Raw genomic sequence first — 25,583 nt, 5'->3', positions numbered from 1 at the left:
CTCACCGATTCCGGTACCAGTGAGGGGCAAGCACTGGCGCAGAGTGAAACTCCCGTGGACTGTGCCAAACTGTGGTCGGGTCCCGGGCTGCGCATGCGCACAGCTGACGGCCTGCAACGGTTGTGCCGTACAACATGGCGGCGGCCATGCGCGAACCTAATCCGCCAACTGCAACCCCATAGCCAACCTCCTGGCCACCCTCCACCAGTCCCCTCAGCCCTAGCAGACGCCCCCCCCCCCCCCGGCCAGCAGCACGGGTCACGGCCAAGTGTGGCGGCACTGGACCCTGTCCGCAGCCGGCACGCCGGGTTCCCGCACGCTCAGGATCGCACGTGGGAACTCAGCCCATCAGGGGCGGAGCATTGAGGGTGGGCTGGTCGAAGACATGGCAGCGCCATTGAAATGGCACGCATCACGATGTTGTCAGTTTGGAGGGGGTGGACCCTGGTGGACTGGCGTCAAACCGGCGCTGGCCCCGATTGCGGGGTCGGAATCCATTCTCCGCCCAATCGCTGAACACGATTTTGGCATCGGGCTACGGAGAATCCAGCCCCTGAACTGCCAATCCTTATCCTATTTGCCAGTACTTGACCCATAGCCTCGACTGTTAAGACGTGCCAAGTGCCCATCCAGGTACCTTTTAAAGGATGTGAGGCAACCCGCCTATACCACCCTCCCAGGCAGTGCGTTCCTGATTGCCACCACCCTCTGGGTAAAGAAGATTTACCTCAAATTCCCCCTGAACCTTCCGCCCCGCAAATTGATTTTGTATCCCCTCATATCCGTCCCTTCATCCAAGGGGAACAGCTGTTCCCTATCCACCCTGTCCACGCCCCTCATAATCTTGTACACCTCAATTAGGTCGCCCCTCTGTCTTCTCTGCTCCAGCGAAAACAACCCAAGCCTACTTAACCTCTCCTCATAACTTAAATGTTCCATCCCAGGCAACATCCTGGTGAATCGCCACTGCACCTGCTCCTGTGCAATCGCTTCCTTCCTATAATGTGGCAACCAGAACTGCACACAGTATTCCAGCTGTGGCCTCACCAATGTTCTATATAACTCCCAACATGACTTCCTTGCTTCTGTATTCTTTACCACGATTGTTAAAGGCAAGTGTACCATATGCCTTTTTCACCACCCTATTAACCTGCCCTTCTGCCTTCAGAGATCTATTTACAAACACGCCAAGGTCTCTTTGTTTCTCAGAACTTCCCAGTGTGGTGCCATTAATTGAATATTTTCTTGTCAAATTGCTCCTTCCAAAGTGCAACACCTTGCACTTTTCAGGATTAAATTACATCTGCCACGTTTCTGCCCATTTGATCATTCCGTCCACAACCCAAGACTCTCAGCCTCACTGTTAACCATCCGGCCTATTTTCTGTGTCATCCACAAACTTACTGATCCTACCCCACACATAGTCATCAAAGTTATTTATATAAATGACAAATAATAGGGATCCCTGTGAGGTACGCCACTGGACACTGGCCTCCAGTCACTAAAGCAGCCTTCTGTCATCACCCTCTCTTTCCTGCAGCTCAGCCAGCTTTGAATCCATCTTGTCAAGTTCCTCTGTATCCCATGTGCATTTGCCTTCTTTATAAGTCTCCCATGTGTGACCTTGTCAAATGCTTTGCTGAAATCCATGTAAACTCCATTAACTGCACTACCCTCATCTACGCACTTAGACATGCACTCAAAAATTAAATCAAATTTGTTAGGCATGACCTCCCTCTGGCAAAACCATGCTGACTATTCATGATCAAACCTTGCCTCTCCAAGTGGAGATAGATTCTCTCCTTCAGAATTTTCTCCATTAGTTTCCCGACCATTGATGTGAGATAGTTTATCAGCGATAATCGTACTTGATGGAGGAGTCAGCTCGAAGGGCTGAATGGCTTACTCACGTTCCTATTTCTTCGATTTTTCTTGGTTAACTATTAAGTATGAAACACTTTGGGATAGTTTATTGCATTGATGGTACGATAAAAGTCAGTTTTGTTATGTATTGAACATAATGAATAAGTTGTTGTTTTTATTATTAACCATTATTTCATTTTTATTCTGAGCAAATGTCTCTAAGAATCCAAAACATTAAATTATAGTTGTCCTAACTTTCGCCTTATTGCCTATCCGATACTATTATTCCTGTAATTTCCTAATAGGAGCTGCAGACTTCTAACTTGAGATGTTAAACAAATCTTGCTGCATGAAAATAAATGGATCAACTGAGTACTTTTAAAATGTGGCTTTGCACTGAGCTGGATATATGTTGTACGAGAGGCGAAAGGTGTGGCTTTTAGGATTGGATTGGATTTGTTTATTGTCACGTGTACCGAGGTACAGTGAAAAGTATTTTTTCTGCAAGCAGCTCAAACAGATCATTAAATACATGAAAAGAAATTAAAATTAAAAAAAAATACATAATAGGGCAACACAAGGTATACAATCTAAATACATAGACACTGGCATTCGGTGAAGCATATAGGGGTGTAATATTAATCAGGTCAGTCCATAAGAGGGTCGTTTAGGAGTCTGGTGACAGTGGGGAAGAAGCTGTTTGTGAATCTGTATGTGCGTGTTCTCAGACTTTTGTAACTCCTGCCCGATGGAAGAAGTTGGAAGAGTGAGTAAGCCAGGTGGGAGGGGTCTTACCAATTACCTTAAATTGTCCAAAGAATCAGGCTGCTGAATTATACGTAGTATGGCAGACACCAAGTGGTTGTGCTGTTAAAATCAAGCAGGTTACAAACTTTTTCCGCCATTTCACATTTCAAGTATCAGGGTTTTGCAGCCTTCTGGTAGGTGGATGCGGACGTCGTCTCCAGGGGCCAGGGCGGGAAGATCAGTTGCCCGTGTGTCATATGCCCTCTTCTGGCGAACGCGCTGCTGTTGCATTCTGTGTAGTACCGGAGCATGGTTGGTTGTGGGTGCCAGAATGGAAGGCACAGTGGTCCTGAGGGCGCGACCCATCAACAGCTGGGCTGGTGAGAGGCCAGTGGCTAGTGGGGCCGAGCGATAGGCCAGCAGGGCTAGGCAGAAATCCAAACCGGCAGCAGCAGCCTTGCAGAGGAGCCGCTTGACGATGTGAACGCCCTTCTCCGCCTTTCCATTGAACTGGGGATGCAGAGGGCTGGACGTCACGTGTGTGAAGCCATACGAGGCAGCAAAGGATGACCATTCCTGGCTGGCGAAACAGGGCCCATTGTCCGACATGACAGTCATCGGAATGCCGTGGCGAGTGAAGGTGTCTTTGCAGGCCCTTCTGACAGCGGACGATGTCAAATCGTGCAGGCGTATGACCTCTGGATAGTTGGAAAAGTAGTCAATGACAATTACATAGTCCCTGCCGAGTGCATGAAAGAGGTCCACACCAACCTTCGCCCAGGGGGACGTCACCAGCTCATGGGGCAGAAGCGTTTCAGGAGGTTGCGCCGGTTGAAACCTTTGGCAGGTGGGGCAGTTGAGCACCATATTGGCAATGTCATCACTGATGCCCGGCCAGTACACCGCCTCTCGGGCCCTCCGTCTGCACTTCTCGACCCCCAGATGGCCTCCGTGTGGTTGGTCGAGGACCAGCTTGTGCATGCTTTGCGGAATCACAATCCGGTCCAGCTTTAGAAGGACACCATCAATGATGGCCAAGTCGTCTCGGACATTGTAGAACTGCGGGCACTGCCCTTTGAGCCACCTTCCCGTCATGTGGCGCATCACCCGTTGTAGAAGGGGGTCAATCGCAGTCTCTCGGCGAATACGGGCCAGACTGGAGTCGTCAGCTGGCAGATTTGCCGATGTGAAAGCCACCTGCGCCTCGACCTGACAGACGAACCCCTCCGAATCTGGCGGCGTGCTCACTGCTCGGGATAGGGCATCCGCAATGATAAGGCCCTTACCCGGGGTGTAGACCAGTTGGAAGTCATACCTCCTAAGTTTAAGTAGGATCCGCTGGAGGCGAGAGGTCATCTCGTTCAGGTCCGTATTTATGATGCTGACCAGGGGGCGGTGGTCAGTCTCAACGGTAAACCGGGGAGACCATACACGTAGTCATGGAACTTGTCTATCCCGGTTAGCAAGCCCAGGTACTCCTTTTCGATCTGCGCGTAGCGCTGTTCTGTGGGGGTCATGGCCCGCGAGGCATAGGTGACAGGGTCCCATGACGCAGTGTCATCCCGCTGTAGGAGCACCGCCCCAATGCCGGACTGGCTGGCATCAGTCGAAATTTTGGTGTCACGAGATGTGCCGAAAAACGCCAATACAGGTGCTGTGGTGAGCTTAAGTTTGAGCTCCTCCCATTCCTGCTGGTGTGTGTGTAGCCACTGGAACTCCATGACTTATTGACGAGGTGGCGCAGATTTGTCATGTGGGAGGCAAGGTTGGGAATGAACTTCCCCAGGAAGTTGACCATGCCGAGGAAGCGTAGCACTGCTTTCTTGTCTGTCGGCTGCGGCATGGCTGTAATGGCGTTCACCTTGTCTGCAACTGGACGGACCCCTGACCGGGAAATGTGGTCCCCCAGGAACTTCAGCTCGGTTTGGCCGAAAGAACACTTGGTTCGGTTGAGGCGCAAGCCGTTTACGCGTATGCGCGCAAAGACGCGCTGGAGACGATAGATGTGCTCCTGTGGTGTGGTGGATCAGATGATTACATCGTCCACGTAGACGCGCATCCCTTCGATGCCTTCCATCATCTGCTCCATGATCCTGTCAAAGACCTCGGATGCCGAGATGATGCCAAATGGCATCCGGTTGTAGCAGAACCTGCCGAAGGGGGTGTTGAAGGTGCACAGCTTTCGGCTGGACGGATCCAGTTGGATCTGCCAAAAACCCTTCGAGGCATCCATTTTTGTGAAGATTTTAGCCCGGGCCATTTCACTCGTGATCTCTTCCCGTTTGGGTATGGGGTAGTGTTCCCTCATTATGTTGTTGTTGAGGTCTTTTGGATCAATGCAGATCCGGCGCTCGCCGGAGGGCTTCTTAACACACACCATGGAGCTGATCCATGGCGTGGGCTCCGTGACCCGGGATAGGAGATCCTGCAGCTGCTGCTTGAGGCGGTCTTTGAGTAGCGCTGGGACCCTGCGAGGTGCGTGAATGACTGGGGTGGCGTCCAGTTTGAGCCGAATTCTGTAGGTGTAGGGCAGTGTTCCCATGCCCTCGAATGCCTCCTGGTTGTGGGCGAGGATCAAGTGGAGCTGTGCCCTGAACTCTGCATCCGGGACGTCTGATGTGCCGTCTGGAGAGAGAGAGAGTGGACTCGTTGCTTGAGGTGGAGAGCCTTGCATGCCTGTGTGCCTAACGGGGAGTCCTTTGATGACCCGACTATCTCGAATGAGAGTGTGGCCGTATGCATGTTGTGTGTCACCTGGAGCTGGCAGGATCCCATAGCCGGGATAACGTTCCCGTTGTAGTTGACCATCTTGCAACGGGATGGCCGAATTGGTGGTCTGACCTTCATAGCGTAGAAGGCTGACCATGCTATGAGGTTGGCGGAGGCGCCAGTGTCCAGACGGAATGTTATCGGTGATCAGTTGACCGTTAGGGTGGCACACCATTCATCACCCGGATTGACAGTGTTAATTTGCATCGGCTGGTGGGTCCTGGCTGGAGACATTCGGTTCCCATCAATGACCGCAACGTGGAAGGCGTCCCGGTCGTCTGTGTCACTGGTCTGGATATCGTCTGGACACGACTCGTAGTAAGGAGGCTGAATGGTCCGCACGTCCCTGCGAGGTTGTCGGAGTTGGGGAACATTGGCAGGTTGAGCTGCTTGACAGCAGGCAGCGTAGTGGCCCACCTTGCCACAACGGAGGCATTGTCGAGATCTTGCGGGAAATTGCCGCTTTAAACGTGTGGCTCCACAGTTGCCGCACGTCGTGACGTCATGGCGTTTGTTGCGCCAGCGCGCATGCGCAGTTCGGTCTTGCGTCGGGCGCGCCTGTGCATCACGCTCCTCAGTGTTGCCGTCGTTTTTGCCGTGCATAAGCACGGGAGGCCTCGAAAAGCACGCGAAATGGCCGCCCTCGTCCGGGCCGGGAGGGACTCGATTGCCTGCCTCGTAGGACGCCTGCCTCGCCGATCCAGCCGCCTGAAATTGGGTATAGCGGCTAGTCGTGTTTTCGTGCAGGACACAGGCTTCAATTGCAGAGGCTAAGGTGAGGACTTTTATTTATTTATTTATTTTTAAAAATATATTTTATTCAAGATTTTTTGGCCAAACATAACAGTACGTAGTGTTTCTTTTAAACAACAATAAAGCAATATAAATAACAGTGGCCAGTTTTAAACAAATAAATAAATAATATCTGAACAGAAACAAGAACCAAACTAAATGGCAACTGCCTTGTCAAAAATAAATACTCTCCAAAGATACAATCCAACAGTCCAATATACATTACCTAAAACAAGTGCCTATACATATACAATAACATCCCTGAGAGTCCGTCCGATTCCTTCTCCCTCCCACCTGGGTTGCTGCTGTTGTCTACATCTTCTCCATTCCCTCTATCTTTCTGTGAGGTAGTCGACGAACGGTTACCACCGCCTGGTGAACCCTTGAGCCGAACCCCTTAGTACAGACTTAATCCGTTCTAACTTTATAAACCCTGCCATGTTGTTTATCCAGGTCTCCACACCCGGGTGTTTGGCTTCCTTCCACATTAACAATATCCTGCACCGGGCTACTAGGGACGCAAAGGCCAAAACATCAGCCTCTCTCGCCTCCTGCACTCCCGGCTCTTCTGCAACCCCAAATATAGCCAACCCCCAGCTTGGTTCGACCTGGACCCCCACCACCTTCGAAAGCACCTTTGCCACCCCCACCCAAAACCCCTGTAGTGCCGGGCATGACCAGAACATGTGGGTGTGATTCGCTGGGCTTCTCGAGCATCTCTCACATCTATCGTCTACCCCCAAAAATTTACTGAGCCGTGCTCCAGTCACATGCGCCCTGTGTAACACCTTAAATTGTATCAGGCTTAGCCTGGCACACGAGGACGATGTCAATCCCCTCCTCAATCTCCTCCCCCAGCTCTTCTTCCCATTTCCCTTTCAGCTCATCTACCATGATCTTCCCCTCGTCCCTCATTTCCCTATATATGTCCGAAACCTTACCATCCCCCACCCATGTCTCTGAGATCACTCTATCCTGCACCTCCTGCGTCGGGAGCTGCGGGAATTCCCTCACCTGTTGCCTCGCAAAAGCCCTCAGTTGCATATACCGAAATGCATTCCCTTGGGGCAACCCATATTTTTCCGTCAGCGCTCCCAGACTCGCAAACGTCCCATCTACGAACAGATCTCTCAATTGTGTTACCCCTGCTCTTTGCCATGCTCCAAATCCCCCATCCATTCTCCCCGGAACAAACCTATGGTTATTTCTTATCGGGGACCGCCCCGAGGCTCCCGTCTTTCCCCTATGCCGTCTCCACTGCCCCCAAATTCTCAATGTAGCCACCACCACCGGGCTTGTGGTGTATTTCTTTGGTGAGAACGGCAACGGTGCCGTCACCATAGCTTGTAGGCTAGTCCCCCTGCAGGACGCCCTCTCCAATCTCTTCCACGCCGCTCCCTCCTCTTCTCCCATCCACTTACACACCATTGACATATTGGCGGTCCAGTAGTACTCACTTAGGCTCGGTAGTGCCAGCCCCCCCCTGTCCCTACTACGCTGCAAAAATCCCCTCCTCACTCTCGGGGTCTTCCCGGCCCACACAAAACTCATAATACTCTTCTCGATTCTTTTGAAAAAAGCCTTCGTGACCACCACCGGGAGGCACTGAAACACAAAAAGGAATCTCGGGAGGACCACCATTTTAACCGCCTGCACCCTACCTGCCAGTGACAGGGATACCATGTCCCATCTCTTAAAGTCCTCCTCCATCTGTTCCACCAACCGCGTTAACTTAAGCCTATGTAATGTACCCCAATTCTTGGCTATCTGGATCCCCAAGTACCGAAAGTCCCTTGTTACCTTCCTCAACGGTAAATCCTCTATTTCTCTGCTCTGCTCCCCTGGATGCACCACAAACAACTCACTTTTCCCCATGTTCAATTTATACCCTGAAAAATCCCCAAACTCCCCAAGTATCCGCATTATCTCTGGCATCCCCTCCGCCTGGTCCGCCACATATAGCAACAAATCATCCGCATACAGAGATACCCGGTGTTCTTGCAATCTCTCTAGCTGTCGTCAAGCAGGACAAGCTGGCTCATTACAAGAGAGAGAGGACTCACTCTGGCGGTGGAATGCCTGAATTCAAGGTCCTGACCAAGTTTAAGAATAGAGCCATTCAACTGGCCAATGAGGATATGGACCTTTTCTCTGCTGACGGTGAGGCCCAACCAAATGGGGATCCTGCACTTCAACATCTATCAGACAACAATATTGTTAGTGATGTCTCCTGTTTTGCAGTTCCATGCCATGCACTCATGATCTCTCCTTTCTTTCACAGGCCCATCTAGGAAGCATCAGAGGCTATCCACGAGCCAGACCCTTGACTCAAGGCCAGGAGGAACCTCAGAAGATGAACCCGATGACACACTAATTGAAGACCCATCGCAGTACTCACCCACACCCTCCACCTGCTTAGGGACACACATCGCGTGGTCGCCTCGCGGTCCCCATCTGGTGAGCATAGTGCACTGTGATCCAGAGCAGGCGGAGGCAGAGACATTCCAGGGTACTAGCACACCAAGAACAACTGGAAGACAGGAATCTGCTGAGCCTGAATCAGCTAACAAATCGATGGACTCAGCTCTACTTCAGTTGCTGGAACTGCCAAGCCGAGCTTGGGAACATCAGGAAGGGTTGTCTGCTGCACTCTTCAAATTGCAAGGCACGTTGGAGGAGTCCATGCGCCTTCAGTTGAGGTGATCGCACAGGAATGCCAATGCACCAGGGTCAACACTAGTAGACTGGCAGCTGTCAAGGAAACTGTGGTCCAGGACATTACTCCTGCACTGCTGCGGGAGCTGCACTGCATCGCTGAGTCACTAGGTAACGTCCAGCAGTGTTACTGTGAGAGGATTGCCGGGCATCTAAAGCTCACTCGAGGAGTGTCCAACCGTTCCCAATTTGCATTTCCTGTGACCCCATCAGTTGCAGCTCCACAGGCAGAGGAGGGTGCCACTGCCTCCTGACCAAAACCCCACCCACTTCCGACCCACACCCCATGAATGAGTGGTGACAGTATTGGCCACTTGACTGTATCCTGTGCTCTCAGCTCAGTGGCAGCTATTATTCTAAACTGTGCTCAAAGGCGGCTTGGTGAGCTTGCACTATGAGGGTTACTGCTCATAGCCTGAAGAACTACAATGCAGACAGTTCTGAGCACCTCCCTCAGTGACTGTTCCATGCCCATCTCTCACAAGAGGATCCTCTAAATCCAACCCCATAAGACCCATATTATTTTGCAGTGTCCAAGGGGTTAAAAGTTCAGGAGCAGTCAGTAGCCTGTCAGGAATTTGTGTTGTTGAGCGGACATAACTGCTTTCGAAGCCAGAATCCAAGCATTTTGTTGGAGCTGATGCTGAGTGGTTTCAGCTGCAGAGGAATGCTCATTCTTGAAGTTGCTTTTCCAAGTGTCTGGCTGATTGTTTTTCTCCACCATCACTCCTCCTGTCAGACCTTGCCCTGAGGGTCTCCTTAGTGCTTCCTTGCCTGGTCCCCGCACATTGGGACCCTTACCCCGAAGCTCCCTTTGGCACTGTCTTTCTTCCCACACTGGAGCCTTTGCCCCAGCACAGCACTGAAAACCAGCAGGGAAGAAGCACGTTGGAGACTTGCCTGTAACCCTCCACCTGAATCCACGGTGCCACTCCTTAAATTCCTGGGGGATCCTTGAGAGCGCTACATTACGTTGTGTGCACTCACCTTCATGCTCCTCTCAAAGTTAAGATCACCAGGTGCATGTCTTTTGATGTAATTTGTGTACTGTTCTGAAGTCACATCGACATGGGATATAAATTAGCGTGGAGGGATGACTCCGACGTGTTGCCACAATAATGATATGCAAATTAAATTCCCGATGTTTTTCGGTGAGAAACACAGCCCGCCGTTGATGGGGAGAATCACATCCTGGATTTACGCCACTGAGCACACCTGTCCTGATTGGGCGTGAAAAAACCCAGGCAATAGCTATCACAAACTATAGTTTGGAGAATTCAATACACACTGTTTCAATTCATCAAATATGAAATCTAACTAATAACATCCCAGGTGGTTTTGTCTCTAGGACTGAAATAATGAAAGACGTGCTCTCAGACTCGGTTGGATCTCTAAGGAATCCAATTTTGAATGCCTAAAAAAAAATGGAAAGAGCAGGTGGAACAAAAATGTGGCAAGGGCAAAATGCCCCAATTTCACTTAACATTGAATGTGATAAAAAGATGGGTACAATAGGCATTATTTTCTTTCTGACCACTTCAGTTCTATCATAAAAGATTTAATAAGACACATGGAACACAGTGGCAGGATCGGACAGAGTCGGCATGGATCTATGAAAGGGAAATCATGCTTGACAAGTCTAATGGATGTTTTCGAGGATGTAACGAGTAGAGTTGACAAGGGGGAGCCAGTGGATGTGTATATTTGGACTTTCAGAAGGCTTTCGACAAAGTCCCGCATAAGAGATTAGCGTGTAAAATTAAAGCGTATGGGATTAGAGGTAGTATATTCAGATGGATAGAAAACTGTTTGGTAGACAAGAAACAAATAGTAGTAATAAATGGGCCATTTTCCAAATGGCAGGCACTGACTATTGGGGTACCACAGGGATCAGTGTTTGGACTTCACAGCTATTCACATTATGTATTAATGATTTAGATGATGGAACTAAATGTAATATGTCCAAATTTGCAGATGACACAAAGCTTGGTGGGAGGGTGAGCTGTGAGGAGAATACAGGGATACTTCAGTGTGATTTGGACAAGTTGAATTAGTGGGCAAATACTTGGCAGATGCAATATAATGTTGCTAAATGTGAGTTTATCCACATTGGGAGCAAAAAGGGAAGGCAGACTATTATCTGAATTGGCTATTGATTGAGAGAGGAAATGTGCAACAAGACCTGGGAGACCTCGTACACCAGTCACTGAAGGTAAGCATGCAGGTGCAGCAGGCAGGAAAGAAGGCAAATGGTATGTTGGCCTTATAGTGAGAAGATTCAAGTACAGGAGCATGGATGTCTTGCTGCAATTATGCAGGGCTTTGGTGAGGCCACACCTGGGGTATTGTGTGCAGTCTTGGTTTCCTTATCTGAGGAAGGATGTTATTGTTATAGAGGGAGTGCAGCGAAGATTTATGATACTGATTCCTGGGATAGTCTAGGAGTATTTCCAACGACTGTGTATTGAGCTAGCTTTAAGTGGGATTCCTCCCTCTTAATTATAGCTCAGCTGAACACACAGACCTGCAGATACATCACTCCGATTAAGACGGCTATATTATTACTTATATTTTTCCAACCTTGGTCCACGTACGTGGAAGAGTGATCTGGATAAATGCTAAATCACTCTGCCTGTACTTACATAGATTACATAGAATTTACAGTGCAGAAGGAGGCCATTCGGCCCATCGTGTCTGCACCGGCTCTTGGAAAAAGCACCCTACCCAAGTCCACACCTCCACCCTATCCCCATAACCCAGTAACCCCACCCAGCACTAAGGGCAATTTTGGACACTAAGGGCAATTTATCATGGCCAATCCACCTAACCTGCACATCTTTGGACTGTGGGAGGAAACCGGAGCATCCGGAGGAAACCCATGCAGACACGGGGAGAACGTGCAAACTCCGCACAGACAGTGACCCAGCGGGGAATCGAACCTGGGACCCTGGAGCTGTGAAGCAATTGTGCTAACCACCATGCTACCGTGCTGCCCTTGTACAGACATATCAATTGTACAATTTTCCAAAGATCAATAGCCCACCCCAGTTGGACTTGATCCAATCCTTGGAGCTGTCAATTTTATGTTGACCAGTGAAATGTATTTTAAGCAACATGCTGACTGATATCAACTCATAATTTAACCCCGTCCTGCCACCTGTTGTTTATTAGGATACTGTATCCATTATGAAGTTGTTTTTCTGACATTCCCATCTTACTTATCGCAGCCTACCTCATTGTTCATCTAGGGGTAGGATGCCAAAGTTGGTACCTCTTAACACCATGGATTATCTGAGACAGGATATTGGGAGCACTGATCAGAATTGTTTACTGAGCTGACTGTGTTATTGCTGACCACACTATTTGTGTCTAATCCTGTTCGTCTCAAAAACATGGGCAAGTTAGATAGCTTAAATCCCAACATGCATTGTGGCCACTGCTTGTAGCAAGAGTTTGAATGCTTATTACTGCTATGTCCTAAAAATACATGTTTAATGGTTAATAATGATTGCTGGGCATACTTTCTATGATTGGTCTCAATCCTTAATAAACTAACTTATGTAGAACTATTCTAGTATTATTCTAGCTGTCCGGTTTTAAGGGGTGTCATCTCAGGACACCCCCCTTCAGATGGTGGGGCTGAAGTATGGGGAGAGATTGAGTTGGTCAGGATTATATTCGCTTGAGTTCAGAAGAATGGGGGGGGATCTCATAGAAATCTATAAATTTCTAACAGGACTAGACACGGTAGATGCAGGAAGGATGTTTCCGATGACGAGGGAGTCCAGAACAAGAGGTCACAGTCTAAGGAATCAGGGTAAACAAATTAGGACTGAGATGAGGAGAAATTTCTTCACCCACTGAGTGGTGAGCCTGTGGGATTTGCCATCACAGAGAGAAGTTGAGGCCAACGCAGTATATGTTTTCAACGAGTTAGATATAGCTGTTGAGGCTATAGGAATCAAAGAATGTGGGGGGAAAGCGGGAACAGGTTACTGATGATCATCAATGATCAGAAAGCCCCGGGGCCGGATGGATACCCAGTGGGATTCTAGAAGATGTTTTCTGGGGTGCTGGGTCCGTTACTGGTGAGGGCATTTAATGAGACTCGGGAGCGGGGTGTTCTTCCCCCGCCAATGTCACAGGCTTCGATCTCATTGATTGTGAAGCGGGAGAAGGACCCAGAACAATGCAGGTCATATAGACCAATCCCCCTACTAAATGTAGACGCCAAGTTGCTGGCCAAGGTTTTGGCCTCGAGGATAGAGGATTGTGTTCCGGGGGTGATAGGGGAGGACCAGACGGGATTTGTCAAAGGAAGGCAGTTAACGACCAACGTTAGAAGGCTCTTGAATGTCATCATGATGCCCTCCGAGGGGAGGGAGGTGGAGGTGGTGGTCGCTATGGACGCGGAAAAGGCGTTCGACCGGGTGGAGTGGAAATATTTGTGGGAGGTCCTGGGGCAGTTTGGGTTTGGGCAGGGCTTTGTTGACTGGATCCGGTTGTTGTACCAGGCGCAGGTGGCGAGTGTGCGGACGGACCTGGTGGGTTCGGATTATTTTAGACTGTGCCAGGGGATGAGACGGGGATGTCCACTCTCCCCACTGTTGTTTGCCTTGCCTACAGAGCCATTGGTGATGGCGCTGAGAGCATCAAAGGGATGGAAGGGGCTAGTCCTGGAGGTGCGGGGGGGGGGGGGGGGGGGGTGGAGCACAGGGTCTCGTTGTAAGCGGACCAACTACTCTTGTATATTTCTTTTTTTTTTAAGTTTAGAGTACCCAATTCATTTTTTTCCAATTAAGGGGCAATTTAGCGTGGCCAATCCACCTACCCTGCACATATTTGGGTTGTGGCAGCGAAACACACGCAAACACGGGGAGAACGTGCAAACTCCACACGGACAATGACCCAGAGCCGAGATCGAACCTGGGACCTCGACGCCGTGAGGCAGCAATGCTAACCACTGCGCCACCGTGCTGTCCCCAAAAGTGAGGTTTTTGTGATCCAGACGAGGAGGCTACGGGGTTGCTGTTACAAGTGGTGGGAGGGAGTTTTTGAATCTTGGGAATACAGCTGGCACAGGGGTGGGAGCAGTTGCATAAATTAAATCAGGCCCGGTTAGTTGAGAAAATGAAGGGAGGACTTTCGGAGGTGGGACATGCTCCTGTTGTCACTGACGGGAAGGGTACAGACAGTAAAGATGACGGTTCTCCCGAGATTTTTGTTTGTTTTCCAGTGTCTCCCTATTTTTATACCAAAGGCCTTTTTTAAACAGGTTAATGCGGTGATGTCTGGATTTGTGTGGGTGGGTAAAACCCTGCGAGTAAGGAAAGTGCTGTTGGAGCGGAGCCGAGGAGGTTGGCCCTGCCGAAGTTTTGGAATTATTACTGGGCGGCAAATATAGCCATGATCAGGAAGTGGGGGAAGGATCGGTATGGGAGCGGGCGGAGGCGATATCATATAGGGGCACAAGCTTAGGGGCACTGGTAACGGCACCTCTGCTGTTCTCGTTGGCCCGGTACTACACAAGCCAGGTGGTGGTGGCGGCTCTGAGAGTTTGGGGGCAGTGACGGAATTTTATGGGAGTGGAGGGAGCGTCGGTGTGGGCTCCAATTTGTGGTAATCACCGGTTTGTCCCGGGGAGGTTGGATGGGGGGTTTCGGAGGTGGCAGCGATCAGCGTTTGAGAAGCTGGGGGACCTGTTTATTGATGATAGCTTTCCTTGTTTGGAGGATTTGGAGGAGGAGTTTGAATTGCCGGGAGGGAATGGGTTTCGCCATCTGCAGGTGAGGGACTTTGTACGAAGGCAGGTTTCGACCTTTCTGCTTCTCCCGCCACATGGGATACAGGATAAGGTAGTTTTTAAAATGGGGGTGGGGGAGGGGAAGGTCTCGGAAATTTATAAAGAGCTTAAGGAGTGGGAGGGAACCCAGAAAGGGAAGGTGAAGCGCAAGTGTGAAGTTGAGATGGCTAAGGAGCTAGAGGCGGGTCTGTGGGAGAATGCTCTGAGTAGAGTCAACACATCCGCATGTGCCAGGGTCAGCCTGATACAATTCGAAGGTGATTCATCGGGCACTTATGACGGTGGCCCGAATGTGCAGGCTTTTTGGGGTAGAGTAAAGTGTGTGAGGTGTGCAGGAGGGCCCGCAAACCATGTCCACATGTTCTGGGCATGTGCGAAGCTGAGGGGATTCTGGCAGGGATTTGCCAATGTCATGTCTACGGTGTTAAAAACGAGGGTGGTGCCGAGTCCAGAGGTTGCGATCTTTGGAGTGTCGGAAGACACGGGAGTCCAGGGGGCGAGAGAGGCTGATGTTTTGGCCTGTGCCTCCTTGGTAGCCTGGAGACGGATCTTATTAGCGTGGAGGGTCTCGGAGCCCCCAAAATTGGGGGTGTGGGTTAGCGACATGGCCGGGTTTCTTAGACTTGAGAAAATTAAGTTAGCCCTGAGAGGGTCAATGTTAGGCTTCGTCCAGAGGTGGCAGTCGTTTATCGACTTCTTCGGGGAAAACTAAACTGTTAGCAGATACAATAGGGTGTGGGGGTTAGGGAATGAGGGGGCTAGGGGGAGTTAGTTTAGTTTAGGTGGGAACAGCGAGAGGAGATGGAGGGACTTGGGAATTGTGTGTATAAGCTATGTTGGCTGGGCATTGTTGTTGATAGGGTTGGTGTTACGTACTGAATTATGTCTACATTTGTATTTGTATCTTTTGTTGTTATAAAACCATAAATGCCTTAATAAAATGTTTGTTAAAAACCAATCCATGATCAGAATGAATGGCGGAGCAGGTTCAAAGAGCCGAATGGCCTACTCCTCGTACTTTCCATGCTTCGATGAAATTAAGTTTTAAACTCAGTTATTTATAGACAGTATGCATCCTTAATGTAAGGTACAAGTGAACTTTGCTTAAGTATGGCTCCTGACAGAATTTGGGTTGCCGATTAAGTATCTTCCAAGAGGTGGGTTAATGCGAGGTATTAGACGTGATGTACCATTGGTGAAATGCAGTTTGATGCATTTTTATGTTGCTATTCAAAATTGCAATTGTGTCATTTTAATGGAAAGACTGGAATAGAGCAAAGTATTCATAGAATCATAGAACTTACAGTGCAGAAGGAGCCCATTCAGCCCATCGAGTTTGCACCTTGGAAAGAGAACCCTACTTAAGCCCACTCCTCCACCCTATCTCCATAACACAGTAACCCCACCTAACCTTTTTGGACTCGAGGGCAATTTAACATGGCTAATTCACTTGCACATGGGAGGAAACTGGAGTACCGCAGGAAACCCACGCAAACACGGGGAGAAGGTGCAGAGTCCGAACAGACAGTAACCTAAGCCGGGAATCGAATCTGGGACCCTGGATCTGGCTCATCCCGTCGATGTTGAAGAATCCTGCTGCCTGGGCATCTTGATAGGCTTGGTCCAGGTGAAAGTTTATAAAATCAGCTGCCCAGGCAAACAGGGCATCCATGACTTCACAAAGGTCCCTGCTCAAGCCCTGAGTGATCCTGAGGTGTAGATGTTTAGGGCTGCGGTGACCTTGACCACTGGGATTGGGCACCCTCCTCCTCCACATGGTGGCAAGTTGGCAAGGATGTAGCAGAAGTGCTGAACTGTCTCCTTGATGAAGCGGAGCCTTCTGCGGCATATGCTGTCTGCCATCCAATACCCCTTGGTGACCAAAAGGTGAGGTGGGGGTACTGGGTTGTGGGGAAAGGGTGCAGGCATGGGCTTAGGAAGGTGCTCTTTCCAAGGGCCGGTGCAGACTCGGTGGGCCGAATGGCCTCCTTCTGCTTTGTATATTCTATAATTCTATGATCTGCTCGAAGAACCAGAAACCTTGGGCTGCGGCTGGCTGTGCCCTCTGCGTCCCTGCCTGGCCTGATGGGTGCCGGGTCCTCAGGGTGTGGTGCGGGGCCCTGCACATGGGCCCCCGCCTCGAGTCTCTGTTGACGCTGCTGCCGCCACCTGTCCTGCCAACGCCACCATGAGGGCAGCTTCTGCAGCTTTTGCAGGGTCCAAGATACCATCCATAGTGTAATGTCTAAATTGAAGAGGGTGTGAAACTGACAATCAGCTCTGGCTTCCACCCTGGTACCTTCAGATACCCCGGGTGTCCCCCACCCTCACATCCCTTGCCATCCCTCAGGATGTCATCCAGCGTGCCCTGCACATGCATCCCTGGCTTGGCGTTGGTCTCTGGGCACTGGACCCCAGACCCTGTACCCCAGACAGCCGCTGGTAATGTCACCTGGACCGGGTGCTGGTTCCCTCCCGAATACATACACCCACCCTCTGGTCACAGGGATGTCACCAATTCTGTGGCCCAGGTCTTGGATGTTCTAATGTTGCCTGCTGCGTCTGTGGTGTTGATGGCTCTGGAATTCAGAATAAGTATCCAGATCTCATAGCCTAATTGGGATGCTAGGTGGTAATAATTGCCTGGTTCATGGTATGTGTACCCACAGGAATCCACTTGGCAGCTGTGGAGTGCTCACATTACTAGAATTGCCAATTCCCCATTCGCAATAGCCTTCAGCTGTGAGGCCATGGTTAGTGGGAGTTTGAAAGTGACCATCGTCATATTATCACTGGTGGGGCTCTGTCACGGGGTGTTCGGTGGAATGGAAAGGTAGCAGCTGGAGTTGCCCTGTTATCTTGATCTTAGACTCCAAGCATGGACAAAGTCGAAGCCAGCATTAAACACATGAAGAATGGAATAGCTGCCAGAGTGGACGGGATGCCAGCGGAGATTTTCAAATTTGGAGGAGAAGAGATTACCTGTCATCGCCATCAGCTGTTGCTCAAAATCGAACAGAGAAGAAATTCCTGCCGCCCTCAGGGATGCCATCATGACCACCATCTTCAAGAAAGGAGACAAAGCGGACTGTGGGCACTGAGGAATTTCTCCATCGGCGGGAAGATCATCGCCCGAATCTTCGTTAGCCGCCTTCTAACAGTCTCTGAAGAAATTCTCCGGAAAGCCAGTGTGGCTTCCGACCAAACTATGGAACAACGGACACGGTTTTCACTGCTCGGCAACTTCAAGAGAAGTGCCAGGGGCAGCATCAACCACTTTACATGGCCTTCATCATCTGACCCAGGCTTTTGACTCAGTCATAGAATTTACAGTGCAGAAGGAGGCCATTCGGCCCATCGAGTCTGCACTGGCTCTTGGAAAGAGCACCCCACCCAAGGTCAACACCTCCACCCTATCCCCTTAACCCAGTAACCCCACCCAACACTAAGGGCAATTTTGGACACTAAGGGAAATTTATCATGCCCAATCCACCTAACCTGCACATCTTTGGACTGTGGGAGGAAACCGGAGCACCCGGAGGAAACCCACGCACACACGGGGAGGATGTGCAGACTCCGCACAGACAGTGACCCAAGCCGGAATCGAACCTGGGACCCTGGAGCTGTGAAGCAATTGTGCTATCCACAATGCTACCGTGCTGCCCACTTGTCAATCAGGAAGTGCTGTGGAAGATCCTGTCAAAGGCCGGCTGTCCAGAAAAATTCATCAGCATTCTCCAACTCCTCCACCACAAGATGTCGCTGATCGTTCTCATCGACGGAAATAAGACAGAAACTTTTAAGGTAAAGACTTCAGTCAAGCAGGAATGTGTCATCGCCCACACCCTTTTCTCCAATTTCATTGCCACCATCCTTCACCTTGTCAAGAGCAAGCTTGTCAGTGGAATGGACATGGTCTATAGGAAAACCTTTCCACCTCAACCGGTTGAAATCCAAGAAGAAAACGACACTGACATCGCTCGTGGAACTTCAGTATACGGATGACATCCTCATCTCCACTCTCTCAAAAGAGAATTTCCAAGCCCTGCTTGATATCTTCGGGGGAGTATGCCAAAGAATCGGTCTCAGCCGCAAGCTCAAGAAGACTTAAGTCCTTTCTAACCCGACCCAGGAACAGATCTGGTCTCTCCCTCCATCAAGATCAATGAGGAAACCCTCCCAAATGTGGAACATTTCCAATATCCGAGGAGCCACATCACCTCTAAGGCTGGCATCGATGTGGAGATCCAACATCGTCTCCAATCCGCGAGTGCCTCCATCGGATGCAAAGGATGAGAGTCTTTGAAGACCCCATGCTGACACCACGATCTTCGTGTACAGGGCAGTCATCCTCCCAACTCTTCTATATGGATCAGCAGCTCGGACTATGTATAGATGCCCTAGAGAGGTCCCATCAGTGCTGGATTCTCCGCATTCGCTGGGCCAACCATGTGCTTAAGATTGTATCCATAGAATCCCTACAGTGCAGAAGGAGGCCATTCGGCTCATCAGGGACGGGATTCTCCAATAATGGGGCTATGTCCCCACTCCAGCATCAAAACACGGGTGTTTCACTCTGGACTTTCCTGAAGAAAGTCCAGAGTGATTCTCCTACCTAAAGGGGGCAAGCAGGGCCCCAGAGCACTCTGCGCAGCTCTGCCAGTCGATATGGGGCCCTGCACTTGCGGTCGGGAGTCCGCGCATGCGCACGCGGCAGGCCAAACGTGGCTAGAACCATGCCGACGGGAACTTGGCCAGTTGTCGTCGGAGAATCGCCACGGGGGCCTCTGTCAATGGCCCCCTACCTGCGCTGTGTGGACCGCGTGCGCGTGTTTCGCGGCGATTCTCCAGGGACCAGAGAATCGCGGGAGCAGCGTCGTGCCGGTTTTTCGGTGTCAACGCCCATTCTCCGCCGGCGCGGAGGCTCGGAGAATTCCTCCCCCTGTCTGCACTGACCCTCTGAAGGAGCACCCGATCTAGGCCCAATACCAACCCCCCCCCCCCCCCCCCAAACCCCGCTCATCCCGTAACCCCACATAACCATTGGACACTAAGGGGAAATTTAGCATGGCCAATCCGCCTAACCGGCACATTTTTGGACTGTGGGACGAAACTGGAGCATCCGGAGGAAATCCCGGCGGACATGGGAGGACGTGCAAACGCCACAAAGACAGTCACCCAAAGTTGGAATTGAACCCAAGTCCTGACTTCTAAAAGAAATCTTCTTCGCCCAGCTCAAGGAAGGTTTCCGAACAAGAGAATAAAGGAAGTGCTTCAAAGACACTCTGAAGGCCCACCTCAAGAAATGCAACATTGATGACAATGCCTGAGAGACCCTTACTGAGAAGAGACCTACTTGGAGGAACCTCCTGATTGAAGGTATACGATTCTTTGAGGACACCCGATGGCAAGAGGAGGCCAGGAAAAGGATCCTGAGAAAGGAATGCCAGGAATCTAGAGCCCAAGGACCGAACCCACCTCCCGGAAACACCTGCCAAGTGTGTGGTTGAACATGCAACTCTAGGATCTGGCTCAATAGGCATGCACAAACCCACAGAAACACGCGTTTCTTAGTATGACAATCATGCACGTTAGCGAAGAAGAAGAGTTGGAGAGCAGCACGGAGGTATTCTGCCCCATGTATGACACAGTGCTTTGAATTTATGTTTAATGTTTGCTTATTGTACAAATGAGGACAAGTTAAGCTGTTCAATTTGGCAATCTTCCCAAATATTGGGTTGGGTAGAATACTCTATGCACTTGAAACATTATAGCATACAAAGCTACAGATCAAGTGCTGGAAAATGGGATTAGAATATATAGATGTTTGATGGCTGGCAGAGACATGATTGGCCGAAGGGCCTCTTTCTGTGCTGTAAACCTCTATTATTCTCTGACTAATTTTTGTGGTTATAATGATTCTTCATTGGTAAACCTCAGGGACTTAGTTGAATGTCTACAGGAAGATGAATTGGGACTTCCCTGAGGGTTTTTAAAAAGTTGATGACATGGCTTTTTCCCTTTTTTTTTTTACCTCCCATGTGTTCGGAGTGTTTAATGCCTTCACAGTGTCAGCCAATGAGTTGGAGGTGGAGCGGCACTTTCGGCTGGATTTAACGTATTTACTCAGCACACAAAAACAGTCTATTCAAAAAGACTATGATTTGCAGCAGCAAGTGAACTCAGTAAACTGAACCAATAAAAACATGGTGATTTCCCCAGCAAAATGTCATGTATGGCATATAGTATTATTAATTCCATATTACAAATTGATTATTTCTCCAACAAAATGCATTCAGTAGCAGATAGATAGCTACATATAAATTATTGCCAATAAATGGCCATTCTTGCTGGGGATAGTGGTATCACTATATGCAACCTTTTCAGAATTACAGCAGTCCGGGAAAAGCAACACAACTTTGCACTGTCAGATGACTTGGATTAGGATACATGGATAGAAGGACCTTTTCTCACCTTCCTTTTATATATTGTCAGACATTCAAATTGGGAAATGTTGCTTTGGTTAAAAATTGCATTTAAAGAATAATTGGTGCAGGCCATATAAACCGATAGTACAAAAAATATCTCTGAAAGCTCAGAATTAAAAAGCAGAAACTCAAGAAACGCCATCTCAAGACTCGCAAGATATTGGGCCTCCGACCTCATTGTAACAGCCCTGTTGTGGCACAACAGTGCAAGATGACTGAAGAAAAATTGGATTATTGTGCACAAGGAGCAGATCTCTGGTAAGTGAGGTGATGGTTCTGATGGCTTGCAACCCTGGGTGGTGGGAAGAGAGCTGGAACTTTCTGGGTCAGTGGATATTCTGGGAGCATGGGAGTTGGGGATTGAGTTCTGGAGGGAAGGGGATCAAGTGATAATTGGAGACTGGAGTGTAACATTTGAGGCTAGGGCTAGAGACAAAGGTAATGGGTGCATTAGGAGGGGGAGGTCAGGTGGGCCCGCGATTAGGCATTGGGACTGGAGGTCAGTGGTCTGTGATTGGAGGTCAAGAGAAGAGGCCAGGGCGGGGGCACACCAGCTCCTCCCCACTCCACGTTCAATTGAGTTACGTATCATCTTTGGTGAATTGGTTTCCCCGAGTGCCCTTGATGACTCTGGCAAACTCTTCCCACCATTGTGGCGCCTTACATGTTTGTATGGTGATTAACGACGGTGAATTGGACATCTTTGTTAATGCCGAATTCTTAAACTTAACTAAAAGCCCAGGTATTTTCAAGGTTTTGAGCAGTACCACTCCATACATAGGCTCTTTCAGAATCAAATTCATGAGCATGATACCAAAAAAAGCTTAAATTATCTGACACGCAATCCTTGCCTCAGATCAGAAGCACTGTTTTGGAAGGTGGCACCATCAGAACATGTCTTCCTTTTTCCTCAACCTAGGATTCCCTCATTTCTGCAGTGTGCTTCACAGGGCCCCCAGTTGTGTCCAATCCATTTCCAGCTCTTCTGTTTTTACCCCTTCCCCTCCCTCCCAGAACTGTGAGAGGGTTTCCCTTGTCCTTACTTTCCACTCCATCAGCCTCTACATTTAAAGGATCATCCTCTAACATTTCTGCCACCTCCATCAAAACGTAAGCACCAAATGCACCATCCCGCTCCTCCCTGTCAGCATTCCGAAGGGACCATTCCCTCCACAACACTAGTCCACACCTGAATCATTCCCAACACCTCATCCCCTTCTCACAGAACCTTCCCATGCAATCACACGAGGTGTAACAACTGGTCTTTTACCTCCTCTCTCCTCAATGTTCAAGGCCCCAAGCACTCCAAGTGAAACAGTGATTTTGTTATTCCTTCAATTTAGTGTGTTGGCAATAATTGTTCACAATACAGTCTGGTGTAAATTGACAAGACCCAACGTAGATTGGGTGACTGCTTTGCAGAACACCTCCGTTCATTTCCCGAGCTTGTCATTTTAATTCACCGCCTTGCTCTCACACTCACATGTCTGTCCTTCACCTGCTTCAGTGAAGCTTGAGGAACATAGAAACATAGAAAATAGGAGCAGCAATAGGCCATTTGGCCCTTCGTGCCTGCTCCGCAGTCCAATATAATCATGGCTGATCCTCTATCGAAACACCATACTCCCGCGCTCTCCCCCATACCCCTTGATACTTTCAGAGCCTAGAGGTCTACATCTGTTTTCTTCTTTAAATATATTCAGTGACTTGGCTTTCACATCCTTCTGTGGTAGAAAATTTCACAGGTTCACCACCCTCTGAGTGAAGAAAGTTCTCATTTCAGTCCACATCCTGAGACTACGACTGTTTGCTCTAGACCCCACGCCAGAGGAAACCACATCCCTGTATCCAATCTGTCCAGCCCTGCCAGAATTTTCAATATGATCCCCTCTCATTCTCCTAAATTCCAGTGAATGCAGGCCCAATTGGCCCAACCTTTCCTCATATGAAAATTCTGTCCTCTCAGGAATCAGGTAAACCTTCGCTGAACTCGTCCTATAGCAAGTATATCCTTTCTTGGATAAGAAGACCAAAACTGTACATAATACTCCAGGTGTTTCACCAAGGCCCTGTCCAGCTGCAGTAATACACCTTTGCTGCTGTATTCAAATCCTTTGTACATACATGCTTGCTTTCAGTGACTAGTTTACTAGGACACTCAGGTACGTCAACATTTCACAATCCATCACCATATAAATAATACTCCGCCATTCTGTTTCTCCTTTCGAAGTGGATAACTTCACATTTAATCCACGTTATACTGTATCTTCACTTATTTGTGCTGACTCAACTTGTCCAAATCACTTTGAAACCTCTCAACATCCTTCTCGCCACTCACCTCTACATCATGTTTGTATCATCGGCAAAGTTGGAAATATCATTTTTGGTTCCCTCCTCCAAATCAATAATGTATATTGTGAATAGCTGGGACCCAGGCACTGACCCCTGCGGGTCCCCACTAGTCACTGCCTGTCACTTCAAAAGAGACCCATTCATTCTTATTCTCTCTTTCCTGTCTGCTAACCAAATCTCAATCCATGCCAATATATTACCCCCAAACCCATGTGCTTTAATTTTCCACACTAATCTTATGTGGAACTTCATCGAAAGCTTTCTGAAAATACAAATACATCACATCCATTGGTTCACCTATATATATTCTACTAATTACATCCGCAAAATAAATCCTGTAAGTTTGCCAAACATGATCTCCCTTTTCCCCTTCATCTTCCATTTAGACATTCATTAGCCTTTTGGACACATTATTGAATTCAACAACTTCAGACCAGGAACTCTGTCCCTCATTTGGGGGTTTTGTTGCCCTTTTTTTGTCTGAATCTTGTTTTTATGTTTTTTATTTTGTGACAGATCTGTTCATTATTATGCCATTGACAATTACTTTGTTTCTTTATTCTAACCATTACCACACACTTTGCCTTTTATTTTGTGGCATCTGTGTCATTTAGTCACTCCCTCCCACTACCCTTTTCTAGAGCTTCCATTTTATTATTCTTCCCCCTCTCTCCTTTCTACAGCACAAAGCCCATTGTATTTCCACCTTCCTTCAATTCTGAAGGAGAGTCATATTCAACTTGAAATGTTAACTCTTGTTTCTCTCTCCACAGGTGCTGTCAGACTTGCTGAGTATTTCCAGCACTTCCTGTTTTTATTTCCGGTTCCCAGCATCTGCAGTATTTTACTTTTATTTTGATCCATGTCTCAGTGTTGGCCTCCAACCAATTTCTCCATTACAAACATTATTGTTTTTTTTTTCTATTTTTAGGTTTTGCAATTTTGGTTTCACTTAGTTCTGCTCTCTCATCCATCAAGTATTTAATCCGACATAAGTGCTCTGTACGAGGTGATACATTTTCGTAGCAGAAATGAGGGGAGACAATGCAAACTTAGCAGGACCTTTTTAAAGGGAGTGCAAGAACAGAAAGATCTTGGGGGCTTAAGCACAAATCATTGAAGGTGGCAGGCCAAGTTAATAAAGCATATGGCACCCTAGGCTTTATAAATGGAGGCAAAGTGTACAAATGCCTGGACATTTTGCTAATCCTACATATAGTATGAATTCAGTACTAGCTAAAGTATTCTTCCCAATTCTGGACACCGCATTTTATAAAGAAAGGGCATTAAGACTTTGGAGATAATGCAGGAAAGATATATTGAAATTGTAACAGGGATGAGGATTACAAATACGTCGAAGGACGAGAGAAGCTGAGGTTGTTCCTCTCCGAGCAGAGAAGATGAGAGATTTGATAGAGGTGTTTAAAACCACAATTGAGGGGAGTTCCAATGGCGGCATGAAGGTGGAAGTTGCATGTTGGGTGACTCCTGTTCGAAGCTCTGATTTATGGAGTTTAATGCCAGGTTTCAGGGGCAGATTTTGAATAAGCTGGTGCAGAGAGGCATCAGTAAGGTGGGGAATGTCTTAAGAAAAAGCTGCTGGGAAGAAGAGGGAGAGCGAAAGTTTGCCGTCGAGTGAACGGGTCAGCCCGGCAGCAGGAAAGATGGCAGAGGCAGGATCGCTGGGTGGGGCCGCGCCCTTCACAGTGGGGTCTCTGACCGAGGTGATGGCTGGAGAATTTGAGAGGCAGTTTGCCAAGCACATGGAGGTACTGCGAAAGAAGGTGATAGCTGCGATGAAGGAGAGGGTGGAGGCGGCGATTGCCCCAGTGAAGGCGGCGGTGCCCAAGACATTGACTGAGGCACGGGAGCAAGGAGAAAAGTTGAAGGAGTGGAGGAAGCTCTGTTGCAACGTAGTGACCAGTTCACCTCAACGGGTGAGGAGCTGCGGAGGGTGACAGAGGCCAATAAAGGACTCAGAGCCAAGGTGGAGGACCTAGAGAACAGGTCAAGGCTGCAGAATTTATGAATTGTGGGTTTGCCTGAGGTGGTGA

The 25,583-nt window shown here is 48.9% G+C and overlaps 1 protein-coding gene across 10 annotated transcripts in view; it reads left to right on the top strand.

The window, feature by feature from the left end:
- Positions 1-25,583, top strand: part of LOC140409050 (protein unc-13 homolog B-like) — a 933,512-nt gene that overhangs the window by 591,959 nt on the left and 315,970 nt on the right. The window lies entirely within an intron of this gene.

The sequence above is a fragment of the Scyliorhinus torazame genome, chromosome 3 (assembly GCF_047496885.1).
Source record: "Scyliorhinus torazame isolate Kashiwa2021f chromosome 3, sScyTor2.1, whole genome shotgun sequence".
In the NCBI taxonomy this organism is placed as follows: Eukaryota; Metazoa; Chordata; class Chondrichthyes; order Carcharhiniformes; family Scyliorhinidae; genus Scyliorhinus; species Scyliorhinus torazame.
The sequence above is the reverse complement of the archived record's forward strand: the minus strand, read 5'-3'. Positions and strand labels throughout refer to the sequence as shown.